Source organism: Gossypium arboreum, chromosome 1, assembly GCF_025698485.1.
Source record: "Gossypium arboreum isolate Shixiya-1 chromosome 1, ASM2569848v2, whole genome shotgun sequence".
NCBI lineage: Eukaryota > Viridiplantae > Streptophyta > Magnoliopsida > Malvales > Malvaceae > Gossypium > Gossypium arboreum.
Window position 1 is genome coordinate 40,539,631 of NC_069070.1, and position 18,015 is coordinate 40,557,645.

Genomic DNA, 18,015 nt, shown 5'->3' on the forward strand with positions numbered 1-18,015 from the left:
AACATTTCCACACCACTTAATAACCATATCACAAGACCATAATGTTATACTTCGAAATATACGAGCCATTTTCGCATGGCTATACGAATACACATTACAAAAGGGTACTTAATTAGCAACAAGGGTCAGCCCTATACCTGCCATTTTCAAATTGAACTAAAAGAGTACCAAAAGTGGTTTAGATAGTGTGGACGACTTCGACTTTGACAATCCCGAGTCCGATAGCTGAAGAGCAAAATCTATAAAACAGAGAATTAAAGCAGAGAATATGTGACGTCCCTAAAGTGACCCTAGTCGGAAAGCAGTTTCGGGACCGCTAAACCGAGTCACTAAATCATTTGAGTATGATAGTTACTGTCTAAATATGTGAAAATGCATGTGTGAATTTTTAATTCTTTGATTTAGTTAATTTGAATGTGAATTGAAAGAAAAGGGACTCATGTGAAAGGATTCAATTATATGTGGCTAATTTTAAGAGGTTAATAAAGGAATGAAGTAAAATAAATGGAGTTGCATGTCAAATAATCCATTTGACAAGGATAGTGGCCTGCCATGACAAAATTATGGGCAAGGAAACATGTTTCCAACATGTTATGTTAGTGGGGTATGTAGAAAACAATAGAATAAAAGCTAGTAATAAAGAAAGGGAAAAAAAAGGAAAATGATGATAGCAAAAAAAGTGTGTGGATGCCTCCCCCATTTGCCGTGAAGTGAACAAAGAAAAGAAAAAAAGTGTTCATCTTTGAACATGCTTGGCCGAATTGAAGAAGAAAGCAAGAGAAGGTTTGGTCACCCTTGAGCTTGAATTAAGGTAAGTGAGTTCATGTTGGTTCTTGAAAGGTTAGCATACTTTAAGCTAGCTACTAAAATTTCCTACTTAGCCATGTCAAAATCTTGGTTGTGTGGTAATATTGGGTAATCGGCCATGGAAGAAATTGAGGAAAAGGATTGTTGTCTTTGTGTTGTAATGAGTATTTGTGGATGGGTGAAGTTTGAGTTAGTTAAGTGTTCATGTAGATGGTTTGGGTGATAGGAAAAAATCGGCTTGTGTGTGTATGGATAGTTGCGAATGTGTGTATAGTCAAAGAAGAAATCCTTAAAGTGTCTAGTTAATTGATGTTAGGTAAATGGTGTGTGTAAATTATTTAAAATAAAATAATTGTATGAGTATTAAGGATGGTACATGAATTCGCCTTAGAAGAAATTTTAGTATAATATGCTTGGATGTTAATAGGTTATTGCTTTAATGACCGGTGTGTCAAGGGATAATGCATGGACTAATTGATTAATATGTGTTAAGGGAAGGTGAATAAATGTCTATTTGATAAGCTATATATATATATTCGCTATGAAGGCTGAAGGTTAAGTCATAGAGATTTTGGTGATATTCATATTCGGTCATAAGGGTTATATGTGTGTAACTTGGCTATGTGGGTTACGAGTTAAGGTAAATTGCTTATTTGATATGGGTATTCGGCCATAAGCTAGCATGATGGGACTTTAATAAGATAAATTTGTTTGAATTAGCCCAAGAGCTTAGAGGATCAAAGTTGGACAAGGGGAAAGAAAAAGTAATTGAATAGCCGTTGAAGACATTCGACAACATCCGAGGTAAGTCATTAAGCATATATTTGGTATTGATTTAAATGATCATAATATATATGCAATTGTGTTTAATGAATTGATGTGCAAATGGAAATGTATGTGTATGGAATGATGCCATCGTTGAATGTATAAAGGTGGTAAATTGCATAAAGTATTGGTCTCGGCACTAAGTGTGCGGGTATAAATGGACACAGTGACAAGATTGGCACTAAGTGTGCGGGTATAAATGGACACGGTGACAAGATTGGCACTACGTATGCGGGTTTAAAATTGTACAGCACTAAGTGTGTGAATTTGATTATATAGCACTATGTGTGCGAGCTGATTTTATAGCACTAAGTGTGCGAATTCACTATATGCTCTTGCATTACAATTGGCACTGAGTGTGCGACATTATCGAGTTAATCCCGGACAGCGGATCGGGTAAGTACCTTGAGCTCATGACGAATAGGCAATATGTTCATGCTCGGGGTTGAGCTTGGTAAGCTTTAAATCTATGTGATGATTGCAATTGTGTGATTGTGGTGAAAATGAGCTAGTGTGTGAAAATGCCTCAAATATCTTATTGTGTAGAATATGAAATGTGGATGTATGACTTGGTATGAGATTGAACCGAAAGGTCCGAGGAATTATGGTATAGTTTCGTATGGATGAGTACCTAGCCTCGTTTATTGTTTCATGTTGTGATAACTTTATTAATGGATGGTGGTTGAATGCTTATGACTTCATGAGTTATAAACTCACTCAGTGTTTTCTTGTCACCCTTTTAGGTCTCTTGGACTCGTATTGTTTGCGTTTCGGAACCGTCGTTGAAGTCATCACACCAGCTGGAAATCTTTTGGTATTGTCTTCGTAGTTGAACTAGGAGAACATTTGGCATGTATAGGCTATTATGTTTTGTTGAATTATGGGTTGTAAACTTTAAGCCATGTGAAAATGGCCTATGTGGTCGTTGAGTGGGATGCTAGAACCTATAGCCACGAGTCTTAGAAACTTTAATTTTGATAAGGTGGCCATAATTTGTGTCATGTATGATGGATGATTAGTAAGGTCAAGGAAAGATTCAAGAAATTGGCATAGTCTAACTGCAGTAACTGTTGCGGACAGCAGCAGTGATATGAGATTGAAAAATCACTAAAATAGTAGAAGTAGAATTAAATAGTGAATAAATTATGAAATTTAACCTTGATGAATCTATTTTCATATGGACGAAACGAAACGACCATATGAGCAGTATACTGAGAGATATTAAAGTTCTCGTGAGACAGGGCCAGAACGGTTTCTGGATCCCCTGTCTCAACTTTGAAAATTTACTATAAATTATCCAGAAAGAATTAGAAGTCATGCCTTATATGTGCAGATTCCATTTTGAGTCTAGTTTCATTAGAAACAAACGGTACCAGTATTAAAGCCATGTACAGAGAGATATTCAAGTTGTAACGCACAAAGGTCAGTGTAGTCGACCCCTGTAACATGGGTGACTTTAACTAATAAACTGTACCAATTGGCCCGATCAAAAATTCTAGAAATAAATTCATGGATGGATATATGAGTATAGTTTCAGGGAAAATTTACGGAATTGTTTTTCGAGTTCTGGAACTCGAGATATGATTTTTAAGGTAACAGTGACGCAGTTAGCTAGCCTGCCTGAAACAAAAATTTCATAATTTCCAAGAGGGAAATAAGGGAAGTAAGCCCGGTAACACCTCGTGGTCGAATCCGGTGACGGTCACGGGTTTGGGGTGTTACAGAATAAGCATTTCTATGCTTAGTAAGTTTTAAGCAATGAAATCATTTAAAGGAATGGCATAATAATATCAAGTTTATTTGTTTATCCCTTGGCCGAATAGAAACATAACTGAGATATCACTTTTATCATTAATATCACAAAGGTGAAACCAATTTATCCGGCCAACTCCAATCCACAACCGAATGCTCTCATCTCAAATGTCCCTATCCATTTCATGCATATGCACACACATTCATAACTATGACATTGAACTCTCATATTCGGAACTCATACATCATAATCAGATCATAAACGTTCGGATGATTTAAATAATGTGCTAAGCATTCCCATCGAATTTCAAAGTCATAATTGAAGTATATTCACATTCTCAACAAGGGTAAATTACTTACCTAGTTGTCTTATAGTAAGTAGCGCATGTGATTAAAATTATTCGAGCATGTATTATATGATTTCTCATAAGAAAACTTACGGGTTTTCACCCTCAAATGTTATGCTGGTGCAACATCCTTCGGAATAAAGTCCGACTCTTAGCATCGGCTCAAAAGCCCTTTGAGACCAAGCTTGGATTAGACTACTGGCTCGAAGGCCCTTCAGAACTAAGTCCGGTTATGACACTGGCACTAAAAAGCCCTTCGAAACTAAGTTCGGTTATTAGCACTGGCTCAAAAGCCCTTCCAGACCAAGCTCGGATTTAGACCCCGATTAGCATTCACACGTATATGCATATATATATATATATATCATATCACATCTGGATATCATTCCTGATACTCGAATACAATTACAACATGTTTACTAGCCGTACATCGATCGATTCATTAATCCCACACAAATAACATAATCCCTTTTCGTTAATCCACAAGATTTCTATAACCATTCGGCTACAAGTAAATACCTTACTTATTTATTTTACCATGTAATTCAAGTAGAATCGTCAAGTCACGAGTTAATTATTATGCTCATAGACAAATAATTGCCTTATTAAATCGTGAGCTAAATTTCATTACTCAAAGACTTACCTCGGATGTTGTCGAACGATTTCAATGGCTATTCGATCACTTTTTCCTTTCCCTTATCCAACTTTGATCCTCTAAGCTCTTGAGCTAAATCAAACAAATTTACTTTTCAATCAAACACATACATACAGCAACCATATACATTTCAAAAACCAATTCATTCGTATCATTTGTCCATATATTAGCTTTTAGCATATTTGGTCATTAGAGTGACCTATTTAACTTTCAAGCATTCATTTCTAATTTTAATTAAACAATGCCGAATGCCATTAACTACTAATGCCACACACACACATATGCATAAAATTCATCCATACATAACCTATAGCTCATTCGGTCATTCATCTCTCAAACCTATCAAAGCTTCATATCAAACTTCCCTGGTTGAATACACATATAAGCACATAATGCACATTTAGCATTTTTATTTACTTCATGATACATTCGCCTTGGCATAATTTCATTAAAATCCCTATTAGCCACTTCACCAATCAATTATATCATCTACTTAATATTTCATAACTTATCATGCTAGTGAATATTATTTATTCAAGTTCATCATCTTCATATTCGCATTAGCATCAAATATAATAGCCAATTCTTCCCACTTTGAATCTATGCATCCATTTAATCATAGTTTGTTCAAGCACTCATACAACAAGATTCATCCAATTTAACAAGAAACAAAAACTTTATTCCTCCATAGCTACAATGGCCGAAAGATCTAGACATCTCAATACCGAAATTTCTAACATGGGTTGCCTAAAGAATTTGGTAGGGAGTTCAAATTTATCTAACATTTCAAGTAACTTAACACATCCATATAGCTAACATGCTAGTAGTATCAAGGCATCAACTAAAATTTTGAAGCCTCTTAGCCGAATCCTAACTCTCCAACAACCCCAATTTCATCCATGAGATAAATAGAAGCAGGCTAACCCTCCAAAGGATGTGTAAACCTCCAAAAGCAACATTGAACATACCTTAATCTAAAGAACCACCTTGGCCGAACTTCCCCCCTTCTTCTTCCTTCAATTCACGGCAATGGAGGAGCAACCTAGCTAATTTTTTTGTTTCTCCCCTACTAACCACTATTATTTTGTTACCCATGATCTTTATTTTATTATTTCTAACATAAAACACTAACATAAAATGTTTATAATACATTTTAACCCATAGCATGGCCGGCCACTACTTGTCATAGGTGGAAATTTGACATGCAAACCCATTATTTTCATAACATGCACTAATAGATCCTTATAGATTAACCCATCACATTTCAAAGTGTCACACATAAGTCCTATTAACTAAATTCACATGCAATTGACCAAATCGAAGCTCAAAACTTTCACACACTCATATTCACATATTTTAGACAATAAATATTATACTCAAATACTTCGGTGACTCGATTTAGCGGTCCCGAAACTACTTTCCGACTAGGGTCAATTTAGGGCTGTCACAGGATCACCACATTGCACTGTACTGCATATACGCTAGCCCTACTACGTATAATTATTTGAGTGGCTTAGTCCACATTCATGGTGTGTAGGGTCGGATGAGCCTTTTGAGGTCTTATTTAGTGTGATTGGTTGGCCGAGGTTTAACAGCTCTTTTTGGGTGTGATCGGGAGACAGAGAGGTGTGTTGGCTGGATGGGTGGATTTTAGTACTTGACTGCATTCTATGCATCTATTTGGGTGTTCTATTTGACTAAACAAAACTTGTGATGAGTATTCTGTGTGTACTTGGTGTGCTTTGACTGTTACGTGTGCTGGGGTGTTGGATCCGTGTTTGGTTTATTTTTCTGCATATACCCATAAATACATTTTGCTATTGAACTACCATCTAGGGGTTCTTTTTTGGAATCTGTTGTTAGTTGTTTTGAATTCACACTGAGCTCGAGTAGCTCACCCCCTTTAGTGTTTCCCCTCACAGGTACATTTCTATTTTCTGAAGCTGGACTTAGTATGCGGAGGTCTCAGAGAGTCTCGGTTGAAAATAAGTTACCAGTTATCTTTTCCATTTTCATTTTGATTTACCTTTTTGATCTTTAGGGTTTTATAAAAACTGTTATACAAGTTTTATTTGGAATTTTTTGCTCGTACGTTTTATTTTGTTCATATATTAAACTTAACTATAATTTTTTCTGACTGAATTCTAAACGATTAAATGTTTTCGGTTTGTTGTGACAACTTGTTTTGTAAAGTTTTCCATCAATCATTTTGGTGATCAATGTGACCTCCGGAATTCGGTCGAAACTTCTAGGTCGAATTTTGGGATTTTACAGTGTAAAATAAAATTAAAAGGTCACATGCATGTATTTGAGTAATGTAAGGTATTTGGAACTGATAATTTAAAATGAATTATTGTATAGATCAAGATTTGAACCATCTGGTAGATAATTAAGGAAAAGTTACAGATTAATCCCTAACAGTTCTTCTATTGTTGTTTATATCTAGTAAGTTCATACAATAAATTTATGTATACTATGTTTTTTTTGTACTTGAATGGTGAAATTATAATACTTGAATGTATACTAAAAATGCTTGTAAATTGGTACAAAAGGTGAGAAAGGTACTGGATTGTAAAGAGGTGTTCATATATGTATATTGATCCAGGATGAACATAGGATATGATACAATTGGCCAATAGGGTTAGTTGAGCGCTTGTACGAGATTTTCACTACGGTGCCTACTAATTTGCACTTCGGTTCCTACTGGTATGGTGTAGTTACCCAAGTATATGTATCTATTTGTTATATTTCATTAGGCTAAATGGTTAAAGTTAAAAGAAATTCATTGTTTGATATTATATATTGTGGAGAATTGGTTATTTGGAATTGGAATGATGTAAATGTTGTTTTTGCTCAAAGGTTTTAAATGGAATAGTAGTGATTTGAATTGAATTTCATAAATTGAAAATGTTATATAAGATTGAAATGACGATATGTGTTCTGAGTTTATGTGTCATAGGACGATTGAATAATGTATCTGAAGTATATAAATATTTCATGATACTGATTAAATGACATTAAAATGAGTTGAATGACACTGTATAAACTGAATTACTTTGAGACTTGCTTCTAATGATCTCACCTTATTGTAGCTAATTCGTTATATTAATAGTAATTGAGGTGAGTTTACTGTTCTAGTTATTATGAACTTACCAAGCATTTATAATGCTTACTCTGTTTCATTTTCTATGTCTGTAGTTGGCATTTTTTATGGAACGCGTCTATCAGATCATCCCTAGAGCTCACATTATCCAACTTCAGCCTTGATAGACTTTTGAATCATTCTAGACCTAGTTTTGTGGCATTTTTCTAAGTTTAAATGTGAATAAGTGTATATTTTGGATGATGAAGGATTGATCCATGTTTATAATGCTTGTTCTGAATGTTTATATGATATGAATAAAGTACTTTAATTATGTATATGTGTGCTTTATGTGTTCATAGGTTTGAACAAAGAATGATGTTAGATTCAAATGCTTTTATATGATGTTTAATGTGTGCATAATGGAATTGGAATAAGCTTTGATTGGCCAATTTGAATGTGTGAAGAATGAGCTAATGTATTGAAAATGATAAGATGGTTTTGATACAAAAATGTGATAGTAATATAAGTTTATGTGCATGTTTGGATGGTATGAAATGGTATCAACTTGTTTGAGTAACTTGAAATGGTCTTATGATCATCTTATGCATTGGTAGCATTGAGGCATATTGGTTAGTTGATTCAGAGGTTGATGTCTGTATGTTTCGGTCTGGTGTTGACATGTTTCAAACAGGTTTACGAATTGCATAATGTGTTTTTTCGGTTACTCTTAAATAATGGTTTTGAAACAATCACCAAATGGCCAAATTTTGCATCTCACGGTCTAGTTACACGATTGTGTGTCACACACGGGTTGACGATATGGCCGTGTGTCTATTGAAAAATAGGATGAATTAGGAGAACACGGTTCTCAATTGTTACATGGACTGGCCATACACCCGTGTGAGTACAATAGATTTGATTAATTCAATTTTGCACAGTCTCAGTTTGTTACATGGCCCAACCACTCGACTACGTGACTTTTGATGTAATTTTGCAATTTGATTCACAAGGTTTCAGAGAGTTACTCAGCCTGGACACACGACCATGTGACCTTTGTCTTGCTTGATTACCTTTATCTTTTGAAAATATTACAATTTGATCATTATTCATTCCGGGTAAATTTTAGAAATTTTAAAGCTCAATTTAAACTATGTTTTTTTTGTGATGCATGATATGTGTAATAAATACATGTTTATTTGAAAATTTTGAATCAATATTTGCATGTGTATATTCTGTTAACTGTCATAACATCCTATAACTCGAGTTCGGTGATTGGACCGGTAAGGGGTGTTACAACTACCTAGTCTCAAAAGGGAAAGGTAACGAATGTTTAGTCATTGAAACTTATTAAGTGAAAGATTTAAAAGATAACTTTGTCATTGATTCTGGAGCCACTAATCATGTTTTTCTTTCTTTGTAATGGTACAAGGAAATGAGAACTTTACTAGATAGATTCCTCTTATTTTTAACCTAAGATTGAAGCGTTGTGATAGTTGAAGTAGTGGGAGAAGTATTGTAACTCCCCAAACCCGTGACCGTCACCGGATTTGACCACGTGGTGTTACCGGGTTTACTTCCCTTATTTCTCTCTTGGAAATATTTAATTTCTGTTCCAGGCAGGCTAGCTAACTGCGTCACTGTCCTCTTAAAAATCATATCTCGAGTTCCAGAACTCGAAAATCAGTTTTGTAAATTTTCCCTGAAACTAGACTCATAATCCCATCTACACATTTTTTTCTAGAATTTTTGGTTGAGCCAATTAGTACAGTTTATTAGTTAAAATCTCCCCTGTTTCAGGGTTCGACTACACTGACCTTTGTGCACTACGACTTGGATATCTTCTTGTACAGGGCTCCAACACTTATGCCGTTTCTTTCTAGAGAAACTAGACTCACAAGGGAATCTGTACATATAGAGCATGACTTCTAATTTTCTCTGGTTAATTTATAGTAAATTTTCAAAGTAGGAGCAGGGGATCCAGAAACCGTTCTGGCCCTGTTTCGTGAAAACCTGATTATCCCTTAAAATACAGCTCATATGGTCTTTTCGTTTCATCCATATGAAAATAGATTCATCATGGTTCAATTTCATAATTTATTCACTATTTAATTCTAATTCTACTATTTTTAGTGATTTTTCCATCTCACCTCACTGCTGCTGGTAGCATCTGTTACTAAAGCAAACAATGATTATTTCATAATTCTTCCATGGCCAACTATTTCATCATACATAATACAAACTATGGCCACCTTATCAAAATTAAGGTTTCTAAGGCTCGTGCCTATAGGTTTTAGATTCACACTCAACCGACCACATAGGCCATTTTCGCATGGCTTAAAGTTTACAACCCAAAATTCAACAAAACAAAATAGCCTATACATGCCAAATGTTCTCCTAGTTCAACTACGAAGACAATACCAAAAGATTCCCAGCCGGTGTGATGACTTCAACGACGGTTCTGAGCACGCAAACGATACGAGTCCAAGAGACCTAAAACGGGTGACAAGAAAACACCGAGTGAGTTTATAACTCAGTAAGTCATAAGCACTTCACAACCATCCGTTACTAAAATTATCATAAAATGAAATAATGAAACAAGGCCCAGCGTTCCAGCCATACCGAACTACCATAGTTCCTTAGACCTTTCGGATCAATGTCATACCAAGTCATACATTTACATTTCATATACTATTCAATAGGATATTTGAAGCAATTTCCATTCATCATTTCATTTCCGCAACAATCATGCAATTGAAATCATCACATAGATTTAAAACTTACCGACTCAACCCCGAGCATGAACATAGTATCTATTAGCCACGAACTCAAGGTACTTACTCTTTCCGCTGTCCATACGCCACTCGATATAATTGTTCGATCGGAGATATATATATAGAGAGTACGCACACACAGTGCTTAATACTCCATTTCGCACACTTAGTGCCATGTGATTTAAGCCCGCACACATAGTGCCATACCCTTCGAGCTCGCACACCCAAAGGTCAGATATTTCCAGCATGCACACTTAGTGCCATATATTTCCAGCATGCACACTTAGTGCCATATATTTCCAGCATGCACACTTAGTGCCAATCTCGTCACCGTACACACGTATTGTTCAAGACACTTAGTGCCGAAAGCAAACTTTCTACACATTTCACTATTTCTTTTACATTCAACAATGTCATCATTCCATACACATACATTTTCATTTACATATCATCTCATTAAACACAATTGCATAGATATTATGATCATTTAAAACAATACCAAATATATGCTTAATGACTTACCTTATATTGGATGAAACGATTTCCAATCGACTACTCGATTATCTTTGCTTTGCCTTTGTTTGATTCTCCCTTTGATGTCTTGATCTCCTAGTATAAATACATTTAGTAGTTAAATTTCTTGCTAGATACTTATGTGTATAATTTAATGGTTTTCACTCCATTCACAACTATCCTTGTTCAAAATATCAAAACCTTAGCCAACATTCAATTAATGCATCAAGGCCGAATGTATTATCACTATTAAGGTAACCTAGTCTCAAGTATTTTCAATTCTAATGTACAACATCTCAAATTCCCATGACCGATCACACCTATTCTTACTTTCCAATATTCAAATAATCAAAATCACCTCCTAAACACAATAGTCATGGACAATGCCGAATCCTCAAGTGTTTGAACATAAATTATTTTACTAATATAAACATTCACGAATCATATTCATAGGAAGACCGATTTCTTTCCATAGCACATTCATCATCCATACTTAGATGAAACAACCAAAATCCCTTCCTTTATACCCTAGCCGAATGCTCCAATCATCCATACAAATTACAAATTTTGCATGGCTAACTAGGAGCCATTTAACATGCAAGAAAAATAATCATAGGAGAAGAATTTATCATTCTAAGTAAGCTCCTATCTCCAACACTAAATCATTCGGCATTTTGCCTAGACACACACAAGAAATCTCAACTTCCTTGACCTTACCAAGAGTGCATCCACCATTCAACTTAGCATATTACAAAACCAAATCAACAAACTCAAAGCTTACCTCCTAGTAGCCAAAGGTACTTGCCGAATTGACTTGAGTAAATCTCCTTCTTTTCACCCTTTGTTTCGCTATAGCAAAAGAAAGAAAACATGAACACTTTTTTTTCTTCTTCTCAAGCCATGGCAATTGTAACAAAATGAGAAAGGATGAACAACAAAATTTTTTTTCTCCTTTCTTTTCCTCAACTCACGGCAACAAGGGGGCATCCACACTTTTTTTTTTGTTCATCATTTCCCTTTTTCTCCATTTCTTTATTCTTTCTAACATGATCCATTAACTAGACATGTTTGAAACATGTTCCTTTGCCCATGCTCTTTATTTTATTATTTCTAACATCCACCATTAGCAAAACATGTTCAAGACATGTTTTCTTTTGCCCATCTTCATTACCATGGCGGCCACTTCCTATAGTTGGCTAAATTGACATGCAAATCCCTCATGTCTTTACTTCATGCATTATTTGGCCACTTAAAATTCACCTATCACATTTTCAAGTCCTAACACATGGGTCCTTTCTTATGAATTAGCACCTAATTAATAAAATCAAGGCACGAAATATTTACGCATACAAATTCCACATACAATAAGCACAGAATATAACACCTAATTATTCTTGTGACTCGGTTTTGTGGTCCCGAAACCACTCTTCGACTAGGGTCACGTTAGGGGTGTCACAAGTATATATCTATTTTAACATATTTAAGAAGATTATTCTAAAAGATAATTTTTATGTTCTTAATTTTAGGAGAAACTTAGTTTCAACTGCTTGTTTATTTAATGACGACTATGCCATGACATTTAATAAAGGCGTTTCTATTCATAAAAATCATTATCTTATTTGTCTTGGATGGATAGAAAATAATATTTATTTTATTAGGTGAAAGATGTATTTATTGTTTGAAACTAAACTTATGAATAAGAAACTTAAAACTTCACTCTAATGAGGCATATCTAAGGTGTAACACCCTTAACCTATATCCGTCACCAGAATAAGGTTACAAAGCATTATTGCAAAATCGTAACAAAAAAACATAAATTTCCAATCATTCCATTAAACATAGAAAATTCCATTCATACACAAAACAGTAATTTGCAGTTGAGCTGCCAGTATATTAGGCTTATGAGCCTTGCAGTACACTTCCTCTAAATATCATCATCCTAACCCGATGCAATGCAAACATACATTATGCCATGCTTTTATGCAACCATCAGTCAAACGTATACATATATAAACCAGTAATCATGCATTATTATTCATGCATCACACACATTCAGATCATACATTTAGGGGCCTAGATAACGCTTATCGGCCCTATAGTGGGTTAACAGTCGACTTGGGTGACCCATGCAACCTTAGAAGTCATTTCGATAAAATGGTCTCCCACGCCCATGTCGGCCCACACGCCCGTGTGGCCCACACGACCCAATTTGGCCTTGGTCGTGTGGATCACACGGCCTGGCCCAGAATCCCACACACCTGTTTGGTCAACTCGTGTGGGCTCACACGCCCGTGTGGTGGCCCATACGGCCCAAATTAGTCCAACCTGTGTGTCGTACATGGCCTACCTGGCCATCACATGGCCGTGTCATGTGTGTATGGCCTGGCATAGTCGAACACATGCCCGTTTCCATCACACGAAGCTTTTTCAACTTTTTGTCTTATCCTGTTTCCTGTGTTTAGGTACACACCTTGTGTCGATTCGCTACCAAACCAATCCCCAGACCACTAGAACCCCAGCACCTGAACGGTTAACTACGATTCAGTGAGAGTAATGCCACGACCCTATCGATTTGCTACCAAGCGAACAAACACCGTAAACAGTGAAACGGAGATTCGGAGAACAACGGTATGATGGTGATGGAAAAAGAAAAGGGGATAACAACAAAAGGAGAAGAAAAAAATGTCAAGTTTTTTTCAGCAGAGAGAAAAACGAATTTTGAAAATAAAATCAAAATAAAATATTTTGATAAATCCCCCTACTACTTCAAATCCTAACCACCCACTCTCAATCCTTCAGTACAATCGGAACTCTTTCAGTCAAACGAGCAAAAATAAACTCCCTCACTCGCGCAATGATTCGAACAGAATACCTCCAGCTTGCCAACACCCCTCCTAACCACCAGACCAGCAGGCCTATTCTGAAATAGTTTTACAATTAATCTAATATAAGCCCATTGACCAAGTATGAGGCTTAAACCAGAAAAATACCAAAATTTGCCAAAGCTAGGGTTTGAACTTGGGACCTCTCACACACACCCAGAACACTTAACCATAGAAGCAGACAGATATTTTGTTACAGTTTAACAGAACAAAAATAAGAAATTTGGGGTGTTACATGATAGATCTCTGGCGAACTTTCAACCGATTAAGTTTTCGATAATCTGTAAAGTAAAGGAAAAAGAACTATGTAAGCAAAGAATGCTTAGTAAGCTCGTATAAACTTTAAACATAATATTCCATTTCAATAATGAACCTTATAGGATAAATATAAACCTATACCAATGCCATAAGATTTATAAAACTACATAACCATCAACTCATAAATGAGAAAGTCCCTCAACATCATATATACTTTTCATTCATAACTTAATAGGATTTTATAAGTTGTATTACATAATCATCAACCTTTTCATAAGACTATGAACCATTTCATTTACTTACTTACCATTCCACACTAAATGTTTATCATAAATCGAAACAACATTATCAATTCACGAGTTAGTGTACTTATCCATGATATAGGTAAATTTGTCCATAACATAAGTATATTTCTCACATATAAGTACATCATTTAATTTATCAATCTCTTTTTACATATTACCTCATGTTACATATAAGATCATCCATAATATATGAAATTTACCATCTATGAACATTGTAACGCCCCGTACCCGAGACCGTCGCCGGAGTCGAACACGAGGTATTAACGACTTAATTCATTACTTAAATAGCTCAAACAATTTATTTTTAAAATTTTCAGTCAAGCTAGCAATCTGCGTCACAGTCGCTTAAAAATTTATATCTCGAGTTCCAAAACTAGAAATCCAATTCTGTAAATTTTACCTAAAACTATTTACTAATTTTTTTCTAGAATTTTTGGTCTGGCAAATTAGTAAATTGTATTAGTTAAAGTCTCCCCTATTTCAGGGCTCGGCTGCTCTGCCTCTGTGTATTACGAATCAGATATCTCCTTGTAAAGAGTTTCAATTACTATGCCGCTTGCTTCTAATAAAACTAGACTCAATAAGGAATCTGTACATATAAATTATGACTTATAATTATCTTTTAAAAATTTATGGTGAATTTCCAAAGTCAGAACAGGGGATCCAGAAATCGCTCTGGACCTGTTTCACAAAAATTTAAACATCTCATAAAATATAACTCATATACCTGTTTTGTTCCATCCATATGAAAATAGACTCATAATTATTCAATTCCATATTTTATTCATCATCTAATTGTATCTCTACTATTTTTAATGATTTTTCAAACTCACATCACTGTTGTTGTCTCGAATCTATTTTATGGTAAATTTTACCTATTTCATGGTTTCCATGGATTAGCTAGCAATTTAGCATACATAACACAAATATGATCATGATTAGCCATTCCAATGGCTAATCATGACCAAGCATTTCCATACCACTCAATAACCATATCATAAGATCATATATACAAAATGATTATAATGCTATACATGCCATACTCAAAATATACAAGCCATTATGCCAAGATGGTATACGGATAGTGTGAGTGTGCCTCCGACCGCTTCGATTTTCGAGCTGGCTTGTCAACACTACAAGGAACGAAAAGGAGGAGTAAGCATAAATGCTTAGTAAGCTCACATGCAAATAGCAAGTAACACAACTATATACGCAAACATAAAACATCATTTGCATAATCATCACCGAGACATTCATATCACATTTTCATTTATCATCTTACCATATTGTTGTTATATCGAGTTTTCAACCCGAGGGTTAAGTACATACCTGTTCAAAGTATTCATTTCACAACACTTACCAATACGTCCCTTTCATCTCGAGTATTCCTCCATTTGAGTAGAATTTTACCCGTTGAACACATCGGAATATAATTCAGATACATGGAAAGTTTGCACATAAGTGCCACATGTGTAGCCAAGCTACCATGTAACCCGCCCATAAGTGAACTCGGACTCAACTCAACGAGCTTGGGAATTCGCATCCATAAGTGAACTCGAACTCAACTCAACGAGCTCGGATGCCTAGTTACATCTCTCGAACTCGGACTCAACTCAACGAGTTCGGACATTCGCATCCATAAGTGAACTCGGACTCAACTCAACGAGTTCGGATGCCCAAATATCCTAGTGACATGTCACTTGTATCCTAATCCATTCCTAAGGTTCAACGGACCTTTTTCCCAATCATGTGTCTCAACCATCTTCTACGGAATGTCAAGCATCGATACTCGGTAGTATTTCACATTTTCCAAGTATATCACATAATTTGACATATTAACAAACAATTATCACAGATAATATTTCATAATAATTATCATATCATTTAAATAACATTAAACATTTAAAATAATAACTATGTTACCAACATTTACATATGAACTTACCTCATATGTGAAAATGGCTACTTTTACCATTTCGTCCACAACTTGGTATTTTCCCCATTTTAGCCCGAATTTTAGGTTTCCTTGCTCTATAATTTAAAATATAGTCTAATTAGGACTCACATTATTCAAATTGACCCAAAATCATATTTTGAAAAAATTACAATTTTGCCCCTAAACTTTCACATATTTACACTTTTTCCCCAAAGCTCGTAAATTAAAATTCAGCCTATTTTCTTATGTTTTATGACATGATGATCATTTTTCCCTTTTATGGTAACATCAAATTCTCACTCTAACATGTACTTATGACTATTAGGTATTTTTACCAATTAAGCCCTTTTGCTCGTTTTCACTTAAAATCGAGTAGTACAAGTTGTCTAACATAATTTAAAACCTCATATTATATCATAAAACACCAAAATACACAAATTTCACCTATGGGTATTGTAACACCCCGTACCCGAGACCGTCGCCGGAGTCGGACACGAGGGGTTAACGGCTTAATCCATTTACTTACACAGTCCATTTTTTTTTTAAAGTTCCAGGCAGTTGGCTAACTGCGTCACTGTCACCTTAAAAATCATATCTTGAGTTCCACAACTTGAAAATCAGTTTCGTGATTTTTCCCTGAAACTAGACTCATATATGCATCTACAAATTTTTTTCTAGAATTTTTGGTCGGGCCAATTAGTACAGTTTATTAGTTAAAGTCTCCCCTGTTACAGGGTTTGACTACACTGACCTTCCTGCAATGCGACTTAGATAACTCCTTGTACAGGTCTTCAATGCTTATGCCGCTTGCTTCTAAGGAAACTAGACTCAAAACGGAATCTGTACATATATGGCATGACTTCTAATTATCTCTGGTTAATTTATAATGAATTTCCAAAGTCGGAACAGGGAATCTAGAAACCGTTCTGGCCCTGTCTCACGAAAACTTAAATATCTCTTAACATATTATTCATATGATCGTTTCGTTACTTTCCTATGAAAATAGATTCATCAAGGTTCGGTTACATAATTTATTCGCTATTTAATTCCATTGCTACTATTTTTAGAGATTTTCACATCCACATCACTGCTGCTGCCAGCATCTATTTTAAGGTAAACTTTACCTATTTCATGATCCTCCATGGATCAACTAGAGTTTGTCATACATATACCAAAGGTGATCATGAATAACCATTCCCATGACTAGCCGTTACCAACATTTCCATACCTCTCGATTGACGACATACAAAACGATTATAATGCTATGATCCAGTATACTTAAGCCATTTTCGCATGGCTATCCAAATTTACACAAAACCGAAAGGTACATGACCTACAACAAAAGGGTAGTCCTATACATTAACCAAAATATCCTCTCACTACTAGTCTATTCTATACATGCCATAAGATATTCCAAAACGTAGCAGTACCAAACAGTGGATGGTGATAATGTGACTAGTTGCTGATGATCCCCGAGCCTGTAGCTTCCAAATGAGATCTATAAAACAGAGGAAGCAAAGTACACGGAGTAAGCATTACAATGCTTAGTAAGTTTCAAGCAGTGTCAACAGATAACAATCAAATTATAACATAGTTGTTCGTATTTTTATTTCACTCTTCCTTCGGGCATACCATCCCCTTTTCCGAATATGCACATCTCATCATATGTAATAGGCAGATAAATTCTCACTTGATGGTGACCTCTTATGATCATAGGTACATTACATATTTTTACCTGACTTCCCACATTGACCAAATGCACAATAATCATAGAACAGTCTTATTGCTTTACTCACATGTGCATCACATAACGACCTTGTGATTTAGTCTAAATCAAACTTAAATATAATCTCAAAATACATACCTGACCAACTTAACG